We start from the raw sequence: 6,971 nt of genomic DNA, 5'->3' as shown, positions 1-6,971 counted from the left end.
ATAATTGCATTGCATTCAAAATGTTTCATATATCAATAATATGATTTTAATTAGTGTTTAATAATTGAAATAAATTATTCTTTAGTATTAGGTCCTGAACGTCTTAACTTTATTTTAGAATCAACTTGTATTTTATTGTAATATATAAATTAAAGTGACGTTAATCAAAACAGCACAGGGCTTTTGAACTGTCTTGACACCAATGATATGGCAAGGAATACCTAGCTAGTTGCGAAAAACACAATTTGAAAAATTTGTGAGAAGTTAAATTCCGCCCCTCTTCAATGTGTGAAGCCACTTGCGGATCAGCGAAAGAATGCTCGAAAAAACCTTACGCGTATAAGTAAGTCATTGGAACCGGATTTGAAATTTTCTCCATCTTGCCGTTTTCCGATTTTGGAATCATATTTTAAACTTGCTTCCTCCACTCAGGAAGCGATAATCAGATCTTTCGTTGAGACGCGTCGTCTTTGTAGCCGTTGTAGAAGCTAACAATAAGCTAAAAGCTTTAAAACAGTTCCTTTTTAGGGAAGAAACTACTCTATCAATCTATGATTTAAGTCGCTCTGAGTTCATTAACTTCCACATTATTTCGCCCAGGACGGAGCATCACATCTGGAGTCGCTGGAACAACGAGTATATGAACAAGATCCAAGTGCGCACAACCTAGACGAAGAATGCACCAAATCTAGCTGTCAACGACATGGTCGTTGTTAACGATGATAATCTTCCCCCCACAACGGTGGCTTCTTGGTAGCATAGTCGGCATCCTCGCATAATCGGAAATTATCAGCCGTCCTATACGGAAAGTTACCTTATTACATGCCTCTTCAATGTCAAAACTCAATTAGTATAATTTGTAATAGTTGACCTAACACCTGTTATAATGATGCTGCCTACTCGTGCAAACGAAGCAGTGGGAGAAGTAGAAAAGAAGATAGGATAAAAAGATAGGACAAATAATATTGAAGTTTACAACGCCTCGAGAAGTTCGAGGGGGAGAAAAAACAACGAAATATCATTAAAAAATGTTATACTATTAAACTAGCGCCATCCGACTTCTTATTTATACCCAAAAAAATATCTTGTTTTGTAATAAACAAAAGTCCTTCTATAAGGCTATAAATTTATAAAAAGTGAGGGTTTCGCAAACAAATAGTTAATTAATTCTTATTCTCAGTACAATTTCCGTCCCATTGAACAGTGAATCTTAACCATGAATCTTAACCATGATGCATAGTTATTCAGGGACAAAATCGGTATTTTAATTTCAAACGCAATTGTTTTAAGGCAATCTGTTCAATCTTACTCAAGTAGTGGTGAGTATTGTTGAATTGATTAGTATTTTTTAACATGAGTGTCCGACTGCTAAAAAGTTCAGACGGTGTAAGATTTTTGCATGAATATATTGCATTATTATAAGTTATAATAGTTTCTTTCAGTATTTCGTCATGGTCTGATTGTAATTTTGACTCTTTCCTTCTAGTTAGGAGGACTTATATATTTCTGTTAATTTGGAACGTAGTCGTTCGAGCGTTGAGTTACTGCAAATCCGAAAATACGGGCCAGGGAATTTGGCTGCTTAATCAAGAATTACCTCCTTCGGTACACCAAATGGGCTAAATAATGTTTTAAATGACTTCGTGGCACTAATTGCATTTTGAGAGTTTATCGATAATTGTCAGGTTACAGTTGGCGTTATTGGTGTAGATGTGCGCATGTATAATGTGTAACGACCTGTTTTCCTTGGTTCTGCTCGCTGCGAATTGCAGCGGCTAGCTCAAAGAGTTTGTTTGTTCGTCCCATCAAATTTATGATTTCTGTGATTTCCCGACCAAAGAGAAGACAGAGTTCTAGATTCGAACAGCTTTATTTACAGACTTCTTGAACGATAGACGCCCACAGTCCTCGCCGTCGGCTGCGCGGCGTCGCTGCTTCGTCTTCCTTCCCTTGCTCTCGACCGCTTACCCGCGCCGGCTCGAATGGGGCTAATGATGTTTTGGTGGGGAGGTGTATCGCCCGTTAGGTCAAGCTGTCAGTGCCCTTGGCCGGGTTGAGTCCAAGGTCCAGCGCGGTGCCGTTAATTCACGGTCTCCGCTTTGCCGGGGTCCAAGGTCCATCATTTTCCAGCCTTCTTCGCTGTTGCTGGGCAGCTCTCCTGCACTTTATGTTTTAAGACTCCTCAGAAATGTCCAACGGTCCTTTTGGTATTTCGGGTTAAACGTTAGGGGGTCTTTGTAGGCGTCTGTCGTATTTTAAAGTGAAGCCAATTTCACATTCCAAAATCGCCTGTGGAACTTCAGTTGCGGGATAAATGTAGGTTTCCTTTATTTGGATGTGCTTAAGTTTAGTCCATACCCCCGATTATTGTTTTTTATGTGATGGGGCTTGACTATTTAGTTAGACTCCTCTAAGTTTAAGGGTTCGCTTACGATTATCGAGTATCTTTAGTTTTTGTAGAGGCGAGTGTATGCGAAATATTTTGATATGCTTCTTGTTTTAATTAAAATTTCGTTAGTTATGAATGCGGCTAATATTTTATGTGGCCTTAGTATTGATATTAAAATCTCAGTTAGTCTCCCTAAATTGAAGAGGGGTTCTGAAATTTGTCTACTGATTTAAGTCTTGAAGGTAGCCCGTAGACTAAACGTTTTGAGAGGGTTTTTAGAATGTCACTAAGATAGTCCCTCCAACGAATTGCTTAGCATTTACTTGTCCCCAGTAATGGTTTGTGGTCCGTAAATGTTTCGATTTGTGACCGTACAAATTCAATTCTTTGGGACCTGCTACAGTACGGCTCTATGGATAGGACGAATGGCTTTTCCAAGTCCGGGTGCTGAAGAATAGGGTCGTTAATTAGGAGTGTTTCAAAAGTTTCAAAAGCTTCTAGAAAGTCTTTATCCATTTTGACTAATGAGAAAATGTCCTGTTAGTTGTTGGGTTTTTCGGTTTGGTAATACGCGAGTTTTGGGATTTGTAAAATCTTGAATTGCTATAATTTTGTTTGGACTAGGTTTGATGCCCATTTGGATGATTATATGCCATAAAAAATCTATTTCTTTCCTAAGAAAATTTGATTTTTCTAATTGAATTTTTAGGTTTTAGGCGTAATTTAGTGAAAACTGATATGATATATGCTAGATGCTTCTAGGGAAAAGCGGAATAAATAATAAAACATCCAAGTAGACTAAGTAAATTTCTCCAACTAACGTATCCAAAACATTGTTCATAAACCTTTTGGCTCTATCTTTTAGGTTCATTTTGATTTGATGAATTCCACTTGCTAAATGTACAGTTCAAAAATATATGACCCTACCCAACCTTTCAAGGATGTCGTGTTGGATATAATATATTTGTTGTCTATTGTTTTTTCGTTGAATTTTCTGAAGTCTATAAATAGCCTCAACTTCTTATTTTGGAGCCACGATTTCGCTTAGTCAATCTGCTTCTCCAAATACACCATAGCACAAATAAACACAGAATATAAGATAAGTCATCCCATATTGGGTTGCGGAGCATATCCAGCGTTGTAACATATATAGTTGCGTTGGACATAGCTTCAATACAAAGACTCAAAGGAATGGGTTTCTGAATATAATCTTTATTCGAGTAAATGTGTTGCTGATGCGTTTCCAAGTCCGACTAGAACTAACTGCTCGATATTTCAACCAGACCAGTTTAAGTGGTTTAGGCCGCAAGTGGTAAAGTCGCAAGCGGGGCAGCATTGTTTGTTGCAGCGTTTATTATTGATGTATTCGTGTCGTTGGCGCGCATAAGGTCACAAACACATATGAAAGTGCAAACGCTGATTCGTTCAATCAGTTTGATGAAGCTGATATGCTGGCGCGAGCGGAATGGATCAATTCCTTATACTTCGCCTTTGATTCGTCTTTGGATTTTGCGGAGATCTCGAGTGACCATCGGTTTGAATTTTCCGCAGTTTTCATGGATGTAAAGGCAAAACAGAGGGTCTGCTGATCATCGCAAGTCGCAATTGCCCCAATTGATATCACTAACAATACGGATCTTTCTTTTCGATCTAGGCATTTGCTGTTACTGCTGAGTGATTTGTGCATAAACAATGTATAGTGCAATCATACAAAGCTGTTTAAAGCTTAAACTTTGCTGTTACTGCGGAGTACATAATAATATAATATGAATAAACAATATTTGTCTACAATAATTGCACATTAAAGCCAAATAACAGAAGCTGCCGCTGATTCTTCTTTGCGCTCATCTTCCCTCTTGAACCGATTTTGTTGTTTTTGCTGTTGCCATGGCTGTTGAAAATTCTGTAAACGTTACCGCTGATGGAAACAGGGTGACATTTTTGAGGCGCAAGGCGACTGCCATATATATTATAACAGGGTGGAATGATTAGCAGATTCTTTATCGAGTTCTGCGTTAACTTCATTTGACGATTCCGTTCTGTATGTAAGGTTGAATGAGTTGCAAAAAATGTTTCGGAAAATTGAAAGCGATTTGAGTGACAAATTTGAGGTTCACATAACGCTTAAATTCTCATTTCGTGGGGAGATTTTAAAGCGCGCCTCACAAATCCACGCCAACTCAACCTTTGATGACGGCATTTCTCCGTGTGGTTGTGGCCATCAGAAACGTTCACTCCGGTAGCTCCCTTCTGGAGCTACCAAAATTCGCTAGAGGCTACGCTAACTGGCTGAATTTTTATTCTATGTTTACGACGATAATAGATAGCCATCCTGACCTCACAAACATAGAAAAACTGCAGCATCTACGATCCTGCCTGAGGGACACAGCCTTGGAAACCGTTCTGGAAATTTCGGAAGGCAACTATGTCTTTGGAGTTGTTTAAAACAGATTTAAAACAGATTTGCTAATCGACGGTTAGTTCTTCAGACGCATGTCACTGAGATTCAGGGGCTAAGGGCAGTGCAGAGCAGATCCGTTTCAATGCTTCGTGAGCTGTCGGATAAATTCAACGCCCATATTCGCGCTGTAAACGGATTGGGTACAACGGAACATATTGCTGGATGCATAACAGTCAACGTACTTGTCAAAAAACTGGATCCGGCGAGTCAGGCCAAATGAGAGGAGCATTTGGAGGACCCTGCTCTGAGGAATTTCATTCCCACGTGGGAATCCATGGCATCATTTTTGGAGCAGCGATGACTCTAGACTCTTGACCGCCAGTCTATTTTACGTTGATCAAGTCAGACTTCTGCCGGGAATGCCTCTAATTCAAAAGACTTGTTTAGGCTGGGTTGTTTCCGGAGGCTGCAGTCGCTCCAATGGCAAGGTTTTCATATATACGTGCGCGGTTGTTCCGCCCAATGAGCAATCCCAACTGGATCGTCTTGAGGTGCTGCTTCAGCGGTTTTGGGAGGTGGACAGTTGCGCCGAGCCCATTGTTTGAGCTACTAGGGAAGAGCTTGACTGTGAAGCGGATTTCGTTGAACACTTTCCTCGCTTGCCGGCTGGGGATTATTCTGTTGGATTGCCAGCCAAGTTCAGCTTAGATCTGTTGGGGGAGTCCTACCAGCAAGCTCTGCAAAGATCCTTATCTCTTGAGCGAAAACTAGATCATCGTCCAGCCGTCAAGGTCCAATACAAGGCTTTCATTGAGAAGTACTTGCTGATGGGACATATGTCAGAAGTTCCGACAGAGGAATCCAATTCCTGTACCCGTATTTTTTTTTGCCTCATCATTGTGTCATGAAAGAGGACAGCACCATTACCAAGCTTCGCGTCGTTTTTGATGAATCGGCGTCAACTTCTTCAGAATACTCCCCAAACGATGTTCTGATGGCCCAGTGATTCAGTCAAAACTATTCCAGATTCTTATTCGTTTTCTCTGGCATCCAGTTGCAATCACAGGAGACATCTATAAAATGTTCCGGTGTGTCAGGGTTTCGCCTGAGGATAGCTACTTCCAGTGCATTGTGTGGAGATCCCCAAGATGATCTGTACGTTTTTAAGCTGGATACTGTTACGTATGGCACGAAGCCTGCTTCTTATCTAGCTTTGAGATCGATGCATCAGTCTATGGATGAGGAAGCCACATTTCCAGTGGGTGCTGAAATTCTTCGCCGTGACTTTTATGTTGATGACTTGATATACAGTGAAAAACATACAGTGATGAACACAATGATGACAAAAACATACTGACACTTAAAAGGCAATATCTTCAGTTCCAATAGATGAAATGTCATGAAATTTGTACTAGAAGTCGATAAAGGATGGCAGATTCTAACGCACTAGTAGACATAAAGATGGCGCCACTAGAGGGATATTCAAAAAGTCCTGTTTTCTTTGGAACACACGTAGTATTTTAATTACCATATATCCGATATCGAGCTTTTAAATAATTCGACCATCTTATGAGAAAAGGTAAAAGCTGTGGTGTTATTTCAGACTTCTCTGCTGGGCAATTTACACTTGATGATATGTTCTGGAAGCTAGTGCATCTCTGTTAGGACCTCTAATCGACGGTCTTTCTCTACTAGCAGCCCTTGGTAAATTACCTGAAGCTGTAGTAGCTGCAGCTTTAGCGTTGGTAATTTTAGTTTTCAAATCGACATTCCCTCCTATAAGCAATTATGTAGTACAAAGATCCCGACATGCAGGACAAGCTGAGAATTCTTAAGCCAATTTGACAAGCACGCGTGGTGGAATTGATGTTTACACGGAGTCGTTGCTAACAAATAGCCTCTTTCAAATAGTCCTCTCACATTTGAAAATGTCCAGGAAGGTTAGGCAAAGTTTCGAAACTTTTATCTTTAATTTATTATTAATAATATCTATATTATTTAAATACAATACTTAACAATATCCGCCTTTTTCATAAATGCCAAGTCCTTATCGGGCTCTTTAACTCTCTTCTATCACTATTTTAAGAAAATTATTGTTGTAAAATTAAATGTTTTAGTTACTGTTCAACAACCGGATATCAAAGATTCTCTGATATCCGCATTTAGTATCGAATTAAATAT

The sequence above is a fragment of the Drosophila erecta genome, unplaced genomic scaffold (assembly GCF_003286155.1).
Source record: "Drosophila erecta strain 14021-0224.00,06,07 unplaced genomic scaffold, DereRS2 tig00000021-arrow-pilon, whole genome shotgun sequence".
NCBI lineage: Eukaryota > Metazoa > Arthropoda > Insecta > Diptera > Drosophilidae > Drosophila > Drosophila erecta.
This window is presented reverse-complemented; position numbering follows the sequence as displayed.